This window comes from Canis lupus, chromosome 20, assembly GCF_011100685.1.
Source record: "Canis lupus familiaris isolate Mischka breed German Shepherd chromosome 20, alternate assembly UU_Cfam_GSD_1.0, whole genome shotgun sequence".
Lineage (NCBI taxonomy): Eukaryota > Metazoa > Chordata > Mammalia > Carnivora > Canidae > Canis > Canis lupus.
The window spans coordinates 13,562,071-13,580,420 of NC_049241.1; the positions used below are offsets into that span (position 1 = coordinate 13,562,071).

The 18,350-nt window shown below is 37.4% G+C and overlaps 1 long non-coding RNA gene across 1 annotated transcript; it reads right to left on the bottom strand.

The window, feature by feature from the left end:
- Window positions 1-3,044: 3,044 nt before the first annotated feature.
- Window positions 3,045-18,242, bottom strand: LOC102152678. The gene is made up of 4 exons (XR_005374673.1): window positions 18,138-18,242; window positions 14,325-14,584; window positions 9,777-9,893; window positions 3,045-3,278 (listed from the first exon to the last, which is right to left on the bottom strand). It is a non-coding gene; the product is annotated as an uncharacterized LOC102152678 (long non-coding RNA).
- Between the last annotated feature and the right edge of the window lie 108 nt (window positions 18,243-18,350).

The window sequence follows — 18,350 nt, forward strand, 5'->3', positions numbered from 1 at the left end:
AAATAACCAGTTAATATTCTATGCATTCTAACATAATTAAGATCATAGTTTGCATATAGCTCTTCCCACTGAACATTACATCATAAATACTTATTAAGCTTTTAAAATGCTTCTTTTTAAAAAAAGACTTTATTTATTTGAGTGAGAGAATGAGAATAAGCAGGAGGAAGGGCAGAGGGAGAAGGAGAAAGAGAATCTTAAGCAGACTGTATGCTGAGTGTAGAGTCCAATGTGGGGCTTGATCTCATGATCCTGAGATCATGACCTGAGATGAAATCAAGAGCCAGATGCTTATAGGACTGAGCCACCCAGGCACCCCTAAAATGCTTGTTAAGCATTGCTTTTGGTAGGTACCTTACATGAAAGAAGATCCACAGTTTACATAATATATCATCTATTATTATGTAGGTTGTTTTAAAACAATGACTTTCCACATAAAATTTCTTCTACTCACTAGATTATTTTGGTAGGATAATTTCCTAGAAATAGAATTATAATGTCAAAGGGTATTGGTATTTTAAAGACTCCTGATATATAATATTTTTATAGAATTGTTATGGTGCTGTATTCTCTGTTTAACCTTTGAGTCTCCTTTTCTCACACATTGCTAATAGCCTGCAATATTTTTTGACACTATAGGAATGACTACGGCCACCCACTTTGAGCCATTGGTGCCAATCAGCCAGTCAATAAAGGCCTTTGACCTTGATTTAGACCCTTTAATAGAATAAGAAGTGAAAGTTATGGTTGTGTTTTATAGAAGCTTATAAATTAACTGGGATAACAAAATTAAGCAGGTGGTAAAATTAACAAACAATTCTAGACAATATCTCTGTTGTCTTCTTTTATAAGCCACATCCTTCATTAGGAATCTGATGTCTCTACACCATACGGCCTCCATGATTAGCCTGAGCTCTAAACTGAGCCTGAACCTCAAATTGCTCTAAGTTTCAGAAGAATTTATTATCCTGCCTTCTCAGTGAATGGCACCTTGAGACACCAACAGTTTATAATCCCTACAATCTTCTGGGTAATAGCAATAATCATGATGATGCCTAATACTTATCAAACAATTTACCTTGTGTCAGACAGAGTTACAAACTTTATGTGCAGTATCACATTTTATTTGCTCCAGACCTTTGTGAGATGATACTACTATCCATATTTTATGAATGATAAAAAGTGGGGCTTAGAATGATTAGATTTCCCCAAGGTCACACAATAGACAGGGACAGAGCTATTATAACAACCCAAATCTGTTAGTCTGTGGCCCATTATCTTGAACACAATGCCATACAGCCTCTCGTGCTGGAAGGGCTGAGAGCCTGAGCTACTGCTGGGAAATGTTCTCCAGTCAGACTCTCTACCCAGAGTCTAGCTGGTCTTTGCAAAGGCAATTCCAGATAAAGGATTTTGCTGTGTTTGTGGCCAGTGTCAGGAGCTGCTCTCCTTAGTGTCTCTTGTCAGGAATGTTATTGGTTGAGAGTGCTCCCAGGATACTTGCCTATCAGAGCATTTCTCAGGGATACTTTGATGTTTCTTAGAGTCTAGCTTTCGGAGCTTCTGACACCTGCACATTTGGTCTTACTTTTAGCATCACTTCTGGAGGCATCTTAGTCTTTGCACCTGCAATTCTGCATTAGTTTACAACCCTTGGGAGGAATGAAGGAAGCCACAAAAACCCCTCTATCAAGGCCTGAGTGCCCACATCCTTGACTAATGGTGAGCACTTTTCCTTCTCTAGGAAGCCCTTTTCTGAATTGCAAAGTTTTAGAATATTGAAGACCTATCAATCTCTACTTTCGAGATTGAAATCCACACCACCAATAGACTTGACAAAAGCCCCCAATTCTTCTCCTACTGCCCTCCTAGTGGGCTTGCTGGACGTATGGCAATCTAGATTCAGGAATATTTTCCCAACCCAGATTCAACTGTTCTGCCTGGATCCCATGTAGGAGGTATTAGGTCTAAGCATAAACTCAAAGAAGAAGCCAATAAAGGATGCAGTGACCAGGGAAGATTCCTTGGAGTAAGTGAATCTAGATGTGAGTATTCAAAATGGCTATGATTAGAACAGCTGGGCTTGAATAGGGAGGACATTCTGAGAGAGAGGATCCTCATGCAAGATGTCAACATAGAAGAAATTGTATTTACTGGAATGTAAGAAAGTTGGGCTGACAGCAGGTCCATGCTATGTGCACAGAGATTACTTAACCTTCTCCTTTGTTGCTTACACCCCACAGCTGCTCTATGCAATGTGCTATTTACAAGGCCAATGCTGAGCATCTCTGGATGTGACAGCTCTTACATTACTGCTTCTTCTAGGCAGATCTTGGCAGAAATTGCCTTGGAAGTAGCAGCCCCCTCTGAATGTTTCTTTTGTAGGAAAGCTAGCTAACAGCCTATTCAGCACTTTCTAGTTATTATTGAGACAGGTGTTTTAGGTTTTTCTTTCTTGTGATTTTTTTGTTTGTCTGCTTGCAGATGTCAGATATTCAAAGTAGCTCAGATAGCAAGGGGAATGTATTGGCTTGTATAACCAAAAGAAAAGTTCAGCCTAGGTTTCAGGAATGGCTTGATTTAGGAACTCAAAGTTTCCCTGTTTCTATTTTGCAACTCTTCATCCCTCCATTTGGTCTAACCAGTTCCAAGTGGACTGTTGAGCAGTCCAAAACCAGCTCAACTGGCCATGTTGATGTGCCTGGAAGCTTCGAACATTCTTCCTTATAGGTCCAAACATAGAAAACAGAAGACTTTTTCTTACTGGTTAATTTGAAAAAGTATCCTGGGCCTGACTATCACTAGACTGAATTTTATCACATGCCTAACTCAAAACCAAGTCCTAGAGCAAAGGAGGTAAGTAAGATGCTCTAATGGGTCAACTCTGAGTCATATGCTCACCCTTGAAAGGAAAGATGAAGTACATCCACTCCAACCATATGGATGAGTTGAGACCATATATGGTTCCCAAGAGAAAAATTGGGTTGATATTAACAGAAAAGTGGCAAATAAATGGTAAAAACAAAACAAAACAAAACAACCTATGATTACTATAGTGAATCTCTGATTCTCCACATATTAAGAACTGGTGTTTTCCTTGAAAAGCAATTTAATGTTGCCTGGATTCCCTACCAGGACAGCCATTTAGCTGTCCTGATCTTTGATGGATGTGTTTGCTTCACATGGCCGCTACAAACATCCTGGAAGTCATGGCCAGGATTAGAGTCACTGCAATCTCACTGTAAGGATGTAGTGGATGCTCTGGATGTGCTTTGGATCTGGTGAGAGAGAAAAGAGGATAAGTTTATAATCTGACTTTATTGGAAGTAAACAAGTAAAGCTGCTTAACTCAACCTCTTCGAGGCATCTTTGTCAGAAGATAATACAGTGGTTAAGACCATTGCCTTATGGGGGCACTTGGGTGGCTCAATAGGCTAAGCGTCTGTCTTTGGCTCAGGTCCTGATCTCTGGGTCCTGGGATCCAGACGCAGGTCAGCCTCATGTCAGCTCCGTGCTGGGTTCCCTGCTCAGCAGGGAGTCTGCTTCTCCCTCTGTCCTGCCTACTCCTCCTCTCCTCCCCCTGCTAGTGTTCCCTCTTGCTCAGATAAATAAATAAAATATTTTAAAAAAGAAAAGAAAAAAGAACCTTGGCCTCTGGAATCAGACTGCCTGGGTTTGAACCTGTTTTTTTCAATATCAATAAACCTCCATTTTCTTTCTCTACAAGTCCTGAGGACTCATGAAATTATGTATATGAAGTACTTGACACAGTATATAGCATATAACTAAGTGTGTATATAATACAAGTTAAATACTCTTTGCTCTTGCAGGTGATGCCATAACAGCTGGCACTCAGAAGGGCCTATCTTATCCAGAAGCATTAAAGTGCAGGACATATATTCTTTTATTGGATATGAAACCCTTCTTTCCATCCTCACTATATTTCCTGAGGGGTGAGCAAGTCTGACTAGAATCTTTGTATATTCACTCTGACAGCTAATGGCTTCTGGGAGTCACTGCCACACCCTCTTTTCCCTCCCACACCAGTCAGTCCCAGAATTTTGCTTGTTCTAGCTCTGAAATATTTCTTGAAGCTAACCTCACTCTTTACTGCCTGTGACCAGCTCTAATTCACAAGTCTCTCTCTCCTGCCTGATTAAATCAAGAATTTTTCTTATTTAGTTCCCTGTCTCACATGTCTTTCAATCTGGTCTACTCTTTTCCTTTGCTCCTTTCCCTTGCCTGCACAATAATGTCCTAATTCCTTAGCAAGGCATTATTTAAAGACCTTTTCAATCTGATTCCAGCCTACTCTTCCATCTGCAAGAATCTCCCCCACAAAACATCTATTACAGTCATAGCTGCTGATGTTCACTCTTCTCTAAAAACTCCATGCCCCAGCACCCCTACAGGCCTTTGCCCACACTGTTTTTGCTGGCTGGCTGCCCTTACCTCTTCTCTGCTTGGCTAACTTCTGCATATTTGTTAAAGTTCAGCTTCTCTCCCCTGGGTCCCTGCCCCTGTGCTTCCATAGCTGGATGTACATGCTATTACTGTGCATTTACCACACTATTTAACAATTGCCTGTGTACCTATCTATATTCCTATATGCACCATAAATTCACGGAAGAAAAAGAACATGGTTTATGCATTGTTATATACCCAGGGCCTAGAAAAGTGTTCAAAAACAGAGCTTATTTTCTGCAATCAGTATCTGTTCTTAGGTTGTAAATCAAGAAGTGTAAAAGGCACTACTATGCTTTTATCTTATCATGGCACCATTCTGAGTGGTTCTTAGGACTTTTTCTTCCCTTTTTTTCAATATATTTTAAACTATATAATAATAAGAAATTCAGGAATCCATTATTATTCTTAAAAATATATATTAATCCCTTCTACCAAGGTAGCCACTATTATTGGGTTGGTAGATATTTTCCAAAACTTTTAAAAATTATTTATTTATTCAAAATAACAGCTTTATTGAGATATAATCCACATACAATGAAATTCACTTCTTTAAAATGTACAGTTCAGCAGTTCTTAACATTTTCACAGAGTTATGAAACTATCTAATGTTAGAATATTTTAGTCATTAGCAGTCACTCCCCATTTTCACTCCCCCTCAGCCCTTAATAACTACTAATATAGTTTCTGTCACAGTGGATTCGCCTATTCTGGATATTTCGTGTAAATGGAATTATACAATAAGCATTTTGTGTCTGACTTCTATTACTTAGAATGATGTTTTCTAGATTCATCCATCTTGCAGCCTGTCAGTACTTCATTCCTTTTATGGCAAAATAATATTCTATTTTTAGATGTAACAGATTTTGTTTATCCACCTATCAGTTGAAGGAAATTTGGGTTGCTTTCACTTTCTGACTGTTCTGAATAATACTTTATGAACATTCCTGTACAAATTTTTGTGTGGATGTGTGTTTTCAGTTCTCTTGAGAACTTAGGAGTGGGACTACTGGGTCATATGATAATTCTGTCTAATGGGTTGAGGAATTGCTAAACTGTTTTCCATAGCAACTGCACCATTTCACATTCCCACCAGCAATAAATGAGGATTCCAACTTCTCTACATTTTTGTCACCACTTGCTCTTTTCTGTCTTTTTCACTCTAGTCATTGTAGTGAGTGTGAAATGTTATCTCATTGTGGTTTTGAGTTATGTTTCCATATTAAGAACTGGTGTTTTCCAGTTAATTATCTTGAGCATCTTTTATGTACTTGTTATCCATTTGTATATCTTATTTGGGGAAATGTTTATTCAAATACTTTGTCTATTTTTAAATGGTTATTTATCCTTTCTTTGACTTATAAGCATTCTTTATATATTCTGAATACATGTTCCTTTTCAGATATATGATTTATAAATATTTTCTTCACAACCTTTTTATATACATTTAAATAAATATGTATTTATATTTTGCTTATATTTATACATGTAAAGATTTAATAGGTTTCTCTTTTATACATATGGGATTATATTGTTTGTACTGTTATGTAGATATCTTCCCCAATCATTGTACATGTAAATCTGCCTCATTATTTTCAATTTCCAAATAGGTGTACATGTGACCATTCCCCTGATGATGGGCATTTTGGTGAGTCGCGATATTTTTACTAATATGAACAGGGCTGTAGTGAGCAGACTTATAAAAGTCCCTTTTCACACATGTGTAATTATCTCTCTAGGATACCTTGAAGAAGAATCACTGAGTTTAAGATTATCTGCATTTTACATTTTAATACATACTATCAAAATGTCTATTGGAAAGGCTGTACAAATATACTTTCACAGTAACAGTATAGAATACCATATCCTATTTGTTGGCCACATTCACATTTAAGTATTCTTGTCAGGTGATGAGCAAAAATGGTACTTAACTGTTGTTTTAACTTGTATGAAGTTGTTTTGATATCATGATTTCCATAACTTCTATTAATTGGTGTTCAGAACAGAACCTGTTTCTCATTTAATTTTATAGATCTCTCCTTCACATGCAGGCCCCTTCATGGCATGGAAAGGAAATGATAGATGGGCTGGAGTAGTCTGGATTTATATTCTGGCTGTTATGTGTGGTAAGGCCAGCTTGAGAAAAACATGGTTCTTAAAAGAGTCTCCATTGTATTTAGAGCTGACCAGACTTTTAACCACAATCCAGAGACTTTTAACTTCACGAAGATGTGGCATTTTATTTTAATAAAGCTATCCATAGTGCCCCTTTTCGAGTTACTTTTCTAAAGCATCTTTTGTCAGCAGAGAGCTTTTATTAGCTAATGTAACCTTGCTGTAATCCATGTTAGCAAAGAGAGAAAAGAAATGTCCTTGGATACTGAATATGGAAAGTTGTGCAAAAATCGTCAAGGGGAAAGAAGTTGTTCAGCTTTTTGAAGCTACATTTGTGACTCTGTTGTATCTAAACAAAAAATAATGATGTTTTCCAATGCTAATATCTAGGAAGTAAAGGTTTATAATATTATGCCTCCAAACTGACAGTTGGATAAAAAAATCACAAGGGATTAACATGGAGAGACTAGTTAGAAGTGTGGGCTTGATAGCTGGGATCGGCGCAACTATAAATGTCTGTGGTCTGAGCACCTAGAAACAGGGAGTTAGGCAAGAAAATTCAGGAGTAAGAGTAATAGCCTTGGCTATGGAATAGCTAGCTAATGAGAACTTAATCTGATCCATTACTGATAACTGAGCAGTGCTAATAAACTGCAGGATCATGGGGGAGACATACATATTGCAGGTTCTAGGCACAGTCAGGTGGGGAGTTAACGATTTGATTCCAGTAATCAGTCGGTTGACGTAAGTGCTCATTCAGTAATCAGGGGAGAGTGTGGTCAGGGTCTTTACACCTGTCAAGACACTGGAAAACAGATTGGGATTCTGGGACAGGTCCACTGCGGTGTGGGAACTGATGTGCTGTTGAGACAAAGCCCTCTGACCTTCGTTAACATAGTAGGAATGATGAAAGTTGCATCTTAAAGTGAATCTATACAAAATCTTTAACTGAATGGCTTAATTTCAAAATCCATGAACAAACAAGGTGGGAGAGCTAATACCTTTTCTGTTTTGTTAGGGACTGGCTCACAAACTGAGGAGGGCACTTAATTGATACTGTGGATTTAGGGCTCACAGTGAGGAGTCACCGGAGAAGGCAGGAAGGACATTCTGACAGCACTGTCCCTGAGTCCCTGGGTACGACTACAAATTATCTCTCATTTTGCTGGGAACTGGTAGGTAGTGGTGCTTGATGTCTATTAGACTCCAATTCAATTTTGAGGTCCGTAATTCAATGAGGATAGATATAAAAAGGGTTCCTTTTTCATCAAAAGGGTAATTACCTAGTTATCAGTGTGCTGAAAGGATGAGAGCTTATGGATTTTTCATAAAATCATAAGTTCATAAGGGGCTGGGTGAAGTCATTTCATTCTGTCTTCAAGTAGGGCTGAATTTAATTCATCCTTAATGGATGGGACATTGTTTAAGAAAGATCTCTAGAGAATAATAGTTGACAAGCTTCAGTATTTTAACTTTCCTCTATTATGACATTCCTTCTATCTAAGTGAATATGTTGACATGAAATAGAAGTCCATAGTCTTTTGTGTCCTTTTTGGTTAGAAAAAACAGTTTTATAAGTGTTGCTCATTCTCATTAATTCACAGAACATTTATTGGATACCTACTTTGTGCTACATGTGAGTGATATAAGGTAAAGCAGTAGAAAAGACAAATTGGATTCTTGTTGTATTTAGCTGAAAGACACGTGATGGATAACAATCAATAACCGAATAAGTAAGTGATTAAAAGTCATAATAAGTGCTATAATGGAAATAAAGTGCTGCTATAGAAAGGAGCAAAAAGAAGCTAAGGCCTAGTTTAGATGAGTGGACAGAGGCCTCTATTTATAAGTGACATTTACTATAAGCCTTGAGATATAAAAAGGACCAGAATTTTAGCATGGAGAGAAGAGTGTTCTTTGACACAGGAAGCAAAATGTGCACAGGCCCTGAAGTAGAAAGACCATGGTATGTTTGAGAAATTTAAGAGGTCAGTATGGCTAGAGCAGAGTGGTCAAGGAAGAGGCTGGCATGCAATGAGGTTAGGGAAGGAACTAAGGGGCCAAATAATATCTGCCCTTGTAAGCAATAATGAGGGGTTTGAATTTTATTAAAATAGAATGTTTTTAATAGATCAGTTGGCTGCTGTGTGGCAAATGAACTAGACATGGGAAAATCAGAATAAAGAGAATATTTAGGAGGTAATCTGTCAGTGTTGGTGCCTTGGTGTGTGCCTTGGCAGTGAAAATGGCTGGAGACATTTTTGAGATATACCTAGGGGTCTCATTGATGGGGTTGAATGTAGTACCAGTTCAAGGCTGACTGACATCTTGGATTCTGGGTGAAGGAACTGGTAAAATGGTAGTTTCATCTAGTATATGGAAAACAATTCAGGAGTAGATTTGTAGTGGGAAGGATGGGAATGGAAAGTTTGCATCTGCAAGTGTTAAGTTTGAGATACCTGTAAAACATACAAATAGAACTGTTAACTCTAAATCTAAAGTTCAGAGAAGTTGGCACTGGAGAAATACATTTGGATATTAGTCTGAGAATAAAAGCTAAGGGAAGAGAATGAAATTATGGAAGGAAGAGGAAAAAAAAGGAAAAGGGGTCCAGGAATAAACTCTGAGAAACTCTAACATACTCCCATAGCTTTGAGAAGGAGTTGAATAGAGAGGGCACCAGACTGAAAAGCATGTCGGTTCTGATCACTTGGGCAAGTCATTGCCTGTCTTTGCCAGTATCTGCATCTTTAAAATAGGGAGTTTGAGCCTTAAATTCCTCAATTGCCAATATTCTGTCGTTCATTTCTTACTCACCATTAGGCTCATTTTCCAATTACTTTGGCCATTGTTTGTAACTTCCTCTACTTACCTAGAATTAGCACACCCAGAACACCTTTTTCTAATTCACAATTGTAATTCTGGGTCTATTAACATCCCTCTAAATCTTGTCCCTCCTCTGCCAACTTGTGATTCCTTGGGCAGTTTGTTCTGTTACATTCCAGTTCCATTTGGTGATGGGTAGAATTTGTGTCACAATGGAGATTGATATTGGTAGGCTTCCTTTTTCATTAAAAATGAAACTCTTTATTTTTGCCATTCCTATTCAACTAAATTTTCCATGTTTTTTAAAATAAGCTTTAGAAAGTTGAGGAGTAGAGGAGGGTCTGGGTGACTTAGTAAGTTAAGCATCCTACTCTTGGTTTCAGCCCCAGTCATGGTCTTGAAGTTGTGAGATGAAGCCTCACATAGTGCTCCGAGTCTGCTTGAGATTCTCTTCCTCTTCCTCTACCTCTCCTCCTGCCCAACTCTCTCTAAATAAATAAAAAGAGAAATAAGTAATAGAAAATATTAAAAAAAATAAATTTGAGGACTGCAAGTGGGCATTTTGTTTGACCTCATTTAATGTTTGTGTTTGGTCCAGATTATAAAGTAAACCAAATTGATGACCACTGCTTAGTAGCCAATAGGACTTTTAGTTAAGTTGAAATTTGGGCTGAAAGATGTATTTCCAACAGCAATGTAGTAGATGTGTTTGTAGCAAATGAAGTTTCAGAGCGTTGCTTAAGGATCCCAGGGTGGTATCTGTTCAAGATATCTTTTTCTTAACAAATTAGCAATGTCAAATTATTCATGTTGGAATGATTTTTTTTAACAAAATACTTTTGCTGTCCTGTCGTGATGCCTTATTGCTAATTTTTTTATGAGATGATTTTGTATTGTTTTTGCTTCTGTCTCACAATATACCATCTGAACTTCCTGAGAAAGTTCAAGAAAAGTGACAGAAAAAAAAAGAGTTCATGTTGAAAAACAAAGGTTATTGGTTAGTGAAAAATAATAGATAAAATAGCAATTAGGTGTCACATGATAGACTTTCTTTTTTGTCCCCCAAATGCTCTGAAAGTGGCACTGGGTCATCTCAGCAAAGAAGGAACACAATTACAGTGATGACAATCTTTCTGTCATAGGTAAAGCCTTGTCAGCAATTTATTTCTTCTACATGTCACTGTTTTCAGGATTCAAGCCTCTTGTCATGACTGATATGGTTATTAGAGAAAGAAGAGGTTAGAGTAAATGAAAACAGTTGTTACTTGTTACATCTGGATGATTTGGCTAAATTAACGGTAGTGTTAAATGCATAATACAGAAAGTGGTGAAAAGAATTGTACTTAAATGAAATGGAATATTATCAATCTAATTTTATATTTTTTGCTCATGATTTTAGAGCTATCCCTAGAAATCCTTTCAAATTCTCTAAAATAGATCCAGCTTGGGTAAGCCTCAATATTTGTGTTTATATGAGGCAAACATTTCCCAACTGTATTATGTGAGTTTAGCTGTATTATTTGTCCTTCCCCTTTCCCACCTGTATTAAGTTGGAGTTAGACCCATAAAAAGATATATCCAGGACCTAACCCCAGTACCTATGGATATGACCATGTTTTCCTGTTTGGAGAGTCTTTGCAATTAAGTGAAAGATCTTTAGAGGAAATCATCCTGGATTAACTGGGTGGGCCCTAAAGCCAATAACAAGTGTCCCTACAAGACACACAGGGTGTAAGTTCATATGAAGACTGAGGCAGAGTTTGGAGTGATCTGTCTATAAACCCAGGGGCACAATGATTGTAGCAATCAGTACAAGCCGGGGGAAGGTTATGGAAAGATTCTCCCTCAGAGCCTCTAGAAGCTTGCGGACACTTGGATTTAGATTCTTAGTCTCCAGAATTGTAAGACAATACCTTTCTGTCATTTTGAACCACCTATTTGTGGTAATTTGCTACAAAAGTCTAGGAAACTAATATACCACCTTCTGTTAAGCATTTTGTAGGCCACAGCATGATGGAGTAGAAAGGCATTGTAGTTAAAATTAGGAAACATAGTTTCTAAGCTTAAGGCTGCTATTTGTAGCTGTGTGATCTTTGGTGTGTCACAACCTCTTTCTGAACCATAAAAGGAAGGCTTGGAATTCCCTTTCAAGTTCTTCTACGTCTACTCTTATTATCTCACTTAAAAAAGAAACAAACTAGAAAACTGTATGAAACATAAAATAATGCTTTTTGGATAGTGTACAATAGGGAGTGTAGGAGTATTTTCACTAAGAAAAGAGGTGAAAAAAGATGGGCCTAGCTTTTGGCTTGCAGGCACTTTATGCACTGTATCCCAGAGATGGAGAACCAAAGTAAAGTCCAGTGGCACTGCTTAGTTGAAAAGAAAAATGTTGGAATTTGCAGAGGACAAGAGTCCTGGGATTTGTGGTATGGAGTACTAGAGAGGAGAGAGAGAATTATTCAGAAAAAAAGGACAAAAAGTTGACATAATATTCCCCTTAAATCATTGATTGATACTGATATGTAAATGCATATGGTGAAATTTCACAATGTTGGACAATGGAGTGACTGGGTAGTGGTGAGCTACATGGTTTCCTGATCTCACATGGACTGGGAGCTATTTACATCCCAACAAGTCATATTGGAGAGACGTCTTTGAACACCTGGTATATCACTAAAGATGCTGGCAAGAGTTACGTCTTAGTAGTAGGACTAAACTAGCTCTAAAACAAAGGCTACTCTTGACCTACCTTAAAATAACAGAAAAATAAGCCTTGAAAAGATCAGGCCCATTTACAAATAATGTTAACTAAGAAAACAAAATCTTCAACACTCTTTAAAGGAACCCAACAAAATCCAGACACTCAATAATATAGCACTTAAAATGTCCATTGTCTAATAAAAAAATTATTAGACATCCTAAGTAGCAGGAAAATGTGACTCATAATCATTCAGTAGAATCAGATCTGGGAATGATAGAAACAATGGAATTAGACAGGATTTTAAAACAGCTCTGGTAAATGTGCTCAGAAATTTAAAATGTGAATGTAGCAAAAGGATAAATGGAAAATATAAAAAAGAATCAAATGGATCTTCTAAATTAAGAAATACCATATCAGAAATGAAAAATTAAAGGGATCCCTGGGTGGCTCAGTGGTTTAATGCTTGCTTTCAGCCCAGGGCATGATCCTGGAGTCCTGGGATTGAGTCCTGGGACTGAGTTCCACATTGGGTTTCCTGCAGGGAGCCTGCTTTTCCCTCTGCCTGTGTCTCTGCCTCTCTCTGTGTGTGTGTCTCTCATGAATAAATAGAATTTCTAAAAAAAAAAAAAAAAAGAGAGAGAGAGATGAAAAGTTAACAGCAGGTGAGGATTTACTTCCCACCCCGAAAAAGAGATCCTAGGCACAGCAGTAGAAACTATTCAAACTGTAGCCCAGAGAGAAAAAAAAATTTTTTAAATGTAATTAACAGTTGCTCAATGAACTCCTGGGAACACAGGAACACATATATAATTGAAATTCTGGAAAGAAAGGATGAGACAGTGACATAAAAAATAATAATGGCTGAAAAATCTCCAAGATGAAAGAAATCTTTAAGTCTCCTGATTCAAGTAGTTCAATGAGTCCAAGCAGAATAAACACAAAGAAGATTACACCAAATTTCATTATGAAATATTGAGAACTGGTGATTTAAAAAAATCTCAAGAATAGCTAGAGAAAGGCCACATTACCCATAGAGGAACAAAATAAGAATAATCACTGATTTCTTATTTAAAATAATGCAATACAAAAGAAAATAGAATGGCATCTTTAATATACTGGGCAGAAAAAATAAACTTAGAATTCTATATCCAGTGGAAAATATCCTTCAAAAAGAAATGTGAAATAAAGAAATTTTCAGGTAAATAAAAGCTGAGAGAATTCATTGCCAGCATATTTGCACTCCAAAAAATGAAAAGGAAATTTCAGGGTATAGGAAAATGATACCAGATGGAATCCGGATCCTCCAGAAAAGAATTAAGAGCTCAATATATGGTAAATATGAGGGAAAATACAAAAGATTTTCTTTTCTCATGTATACCTATTTTCTTTGAAAAATAATTTTCTTTATAGCAAAAATCATGTAAAATTTATAACATATGTAGGAATAGAATATAACAATAGCAGAATGGATAGGAGGGAGAAATGTAAGTATTCTGTTGTAAGGATCTTCCATTGTATGTAAAGTGGTTTAATATTATTTGAAGATAGACTGTGATAAAATGAAGATGCATATTGTAATTCCCAGAGCACCAAAATTATGTTGTAATAGCTTCCTAACTGATCTTGTTTCTGTCCTTAATTATGTAACTAAGTTAGATCATATCACATCTCAACTTAAAAGTCTCCAAAGACTTCCCATATTAGAGCAAAAGCTGAAGTTTTATAAATCTTTACTTAATTTGGTCCAAATCTACTTCTCTGATCACATCTCCAACTTCTGCCCCTCTCACTCTTCCCTAGCTGTGCGGGTCTCCTTGCTCTTCTTTGAATTTTACTGGCAAGGTCTCTCCTTAGGGTTTTTGCATTTATGGTTTTTCTCTCTCCTTTTCCTCTAACACACTTCATCCCAAATACCTTTTTTCAAATATATTTTCAGACTTTATTCTCTCACTGGTATCTTCCCTGAACACTGATTTGAAATGATCAACCTAGGGCACTTGGGTTCAGTCAGTTAAACTTCTAAGTCTTGGGTTTTAGCTTAGGTTGTGATATTATGGGTTGTAAGATGGAGCCCCAGGTTGGGCTCCCCACTCAGCATGGAGTGTGCTTGAGATTCTTTCCCTCTGCCTCTCTCTCCACATGCACACACACACACTCTCTCTCTTTCAAATAAGTAAATAAATCTTTAAAAAATAAAATAAAATTATGAACCTACCATTTGCTTTCCTGGCACTCCTTATACCTTTTCCTTTGGGTACTTGGTAGTACTCCTGTTTTCTTTGTTGTACTTTTTGTTGGCTTAATTGTCCTTGCAGTACTTTTTATTTTCCAAGGCATGACTTTCTTATTTGTCTTATTTATTGTCAGCCTCTCTCTACAGAGTCCATCACAACATAACCTTTACTTGAGCAGGTTTTCTGTTTTCACTTTCTTTCTCTCTTTTTTTCTTTTTGTTCACTGATGAATCCATAGGACCTAGAATATTGCATAATATATAGTAAGTGTTCAATAAATATTTGGCTGAATGGCAGGATCTGCAACCAAAAGCTTGGAAACTCCAGGAATAGTACCTAAATTCCTGTTCTTCTCCATAGCTGCCCCTGTGTATTGGACCTAATATCTAGTGTATAGCATATGGCACTTTTGCTGCCCTCTTCAACAATTTCCCCATCATCTCCCTGTCCTCATTTGCCTTAAGGCTGCAAGGGACTGGAAAGATGTTCCTTATCACAAAAAGAGACTTGAGAGCCCTGCTTTAGGCTTTTTTATTTGCCCTAACAAATATGACAATCTGTTTTTATCTTTAAAGCACTTGTGTGTCAGGGAAGTAGCCACTCTGAGAAAGCTGGTTTTTCTGTATTTCAAAGGGAGCTTGTGGTCTTTTTTGGGTTTTGATTCCTATTTTTTGGAAAAGTCAGTGCCTGCAGCTCTGTTGCACTCAAGGTTTGAAATCTTTCATCCCTGACAGTAGGAGGATAAAAGGGGGCTCATCATGGCCTACCAAGGAGACTTTCTTTAGCTTCAGGTACCTCTGGATGTTTGCAAAGGCCACAAAGCAGAATGACCACAAGACTTTTGCTCTTTTCTAGAACCAGCGTTGAGGAAAAGATAGAGTCCAGTTTGCCCCACACTAACTAATTTATTTTGAAGACATAGGATTTTGAAGGACCAGGCAGTTTTCAGGGAGAATCTGCTTCCCAGTCTGCCTCTGCTGGTATGAAAGCTAAGAGTACTTTGATCACAGCTCAGCCTTTAGCAGCCAAGTTCCTTGGTATCTAGGGCACTGAAAGGGAAGGGCAGCAGAAGACAAATGGCAGGTGTTGAATGATCGAAGGTGCAGTTTGTGACTACAACCTACTTCACTGGTAAAGATTAAATACCTTTTAGGTAATATTTTTGCACTGTATCTGAAGGTTGAGAAATAAGGCGGCTGTTTGCTATTTAAGTTGGCTTTATCTTTACATGCATCTGGAAAATGAATAGTGGTAGTTTACATTAGTAATTAATTTTCTTTTGAGTTGATTATCAAAATAGCAATACTTCTCCATTCCCCTACCATATTCAGTGTAGCTAATGCATAAGATTCATTTCTTTAGTGGTAATGTAAGGCTTCCTGGGCTCAGGACTTCTAAGCATCTGTTGAGGATTAGAGGTATTAGCTATTGTGCCAGCAGATGGCAAACTAAATTTTATCCTCCCTTTCTTGACTCTTTCCCCAGATTTGAGCTCATTTCATGGCATCCTGGAGGGATAACATGTTGTGAAATAGAAATTAAAAACACAGGGTAAGACAAAGCCTGTCTTGGTATATAGCTAGAAAGGGGATCCAAGCAGCTTTATCAGGACTTATCTCTCCCTCACTTTTATTTCTCTCTGTGGATCTTGTATTTTCCTATAATAGTGAAGGAGAGAAAAGTCCTGACAACCTTATTTGGGTTCCTGGATCCAGCCATGCCTGAAGTCATAATGGCCTTTAACTTTAAAGTTTTGTGAACCAATGAGTTCTCTTTTATTATTCAAGTTAATAAAAGCTGAATTTCTCTTGGTTGCAACCTAAAGAGTTTTGAACTAAAAATTTAGAGCATGAAAGGCATATTGAATTTATCTGAGACTTTAAATTGTTTGGACAATTACTCTCTTAAGATAAAAGCATCTCTAATCTTAAAAATGCAACCCTGGTTAGAACAAAGGAGACATGTGATACCTTAAGCCCAGTTACCCATCTGATTGTATCCCTTACCTTCTAGTTGAAGCCCTTCCTCCTTGGACCCAGCCTTTTTCTTCTAGCTGGGAAAATGAGGCTAGCAGTATTTGATTCATAACCTTTTGTCTCAGTGACTCAAATTCTAAGCCCTTCCTCCATTAGCTCTAAATCTAAAAGTCCTTAGGTGGGAGACTTTGATTCAGTTGCATCACATGTCCAGTTCTGAGGCCAGAGAGGCAGAGTATTATGATCCTTAGTCCTATTAGAATCACACATTTAAATTTGAGGAGACATTGTTTAGTTAAATTTAGGTAGTGATTTTACAGTTTATTTTTATTTTTTTCTTTTGCTTACTTGTGCATGAAATATCACTTTTTAAAAAAGGAACATTTTCACTGAATGAATGAGATGGTCATGCGAGTAAGTGTTGACCCCAGTGCCAAAGTTTTTTTTTTTTAAAGATTTTTTATTTACTTATGATAGACATAGAGAGAGAGAGAGAGAGAGAGAGGCAGAGACACAGGCAGAGGGATAAGCAGGCTCCATGCTGGGAGGCCAATGCGGGACTTGATCCGGGGACTCCAAGATCATGCCCTGGGCCAAAGGCAGGCGCTAAAACACTGAGCCACTCAGGGATCCCCCCAGTGCCAAGGTTTAAGAAATGTATCTCATTATTATCATTTGCATGCTACAACATCTCATGGGGTGGATAGGGCTAGAATCATCTCACCTGTTCATTTAAGAGAACTGAAGCTCAGGATAGGTTAGGAAATTAGACAGTACTTTTAAGGAGAACTAAGCAGAAGCAAAAGTAATTTGATGTGTATACATCTTTTTATGCCTACTTTTTGGGGAAGGGGGTTAACATCTTATGGGTAAGAATAAAGTATTAAAATAAAAATACTGAGGCACTTGAGTGGCTTAGTTGGTTAAGTGTCCGACTTTGGTTTAGGCTCAAGTCATGATCTCAGCCTGTCCCAGGTCCTGGAACCAGCTTCCCTCTCAGCAGAGAGTCTGCTTGAAGATTCTCTCCCTCTGCCCCTCCCTCTACTCTTGTGCTCACTCACACTCTCTCTCTTTAAAATAAATAAAGAAATCTTTAAAAAATAAAATAAAATATAAATACAGTACACAGTCCGTAATCTGTGTTGTGGTATCGATAGCAATATTTAAAAATGTAAACTAGGCTTTTGCTAGTGTTCTCTTCTACTTTTCTGAACTTTTCTAAATTCTATTTCACTCCCTGTGAAATGAGCAAGAATCAATAGGCCAAAAGTATTTATAGAGCCCTTCTTTGCATTAAAAAATTTTAAAGGCAAAAGTCTTAGTTTCTTGGTTCACTCACTGTAATTAACCCAGAGGCCCACACGTAACAGGAAATACTTGCTGAATGGAAATACAAATGAATAAATGAATGAGTACACAAATGAATAAGTGATTAAATAAGTAAAGAAAAAAGGCCATGGTCTATTATGATTTATTTCAATGGCTGTATTAGAAGAACATATGTAGCCATGAGAGCAAAGCAATCTCTTCACATTATTTTCTTTTTTGAGTTGCATTTTGCTACATAACTAATACTCTCCTTTGAAGAAAAATATTATGGGTCTTTGATTATCACTGTATAACTAACCACCCTTAAATATAGTGATTTAAAACAACAACAATCACTTATTCTAACTATTCTATGGGTTGACTGGACTCGGCTAGATAATTCTTTTGCTCCATGTGGTGTTGACTGGAGCTATACTGATCATGATGTTCTACTGACCTGGGATTGTCAAGATGGTTTACACACATAACTGGTATTTAATGCTGGCCTACCTGTTGAGGCTATCAACTGAAATATCTCCTTAGTTTTTTTCCATGTTGTTCTCTCATATGACTTGGGCTTCTCTGTGACAGACTCTATGACAGAATAGTTCTAAGAATGTTCCAGAATTGTGATAGCAGAAATCTGCAGATCTTAGCCTGAGCCTTGGGAGTGACTTTAATCACCTCTACTACATTCCACTGGTTAAATTAAGTCATAGGGCA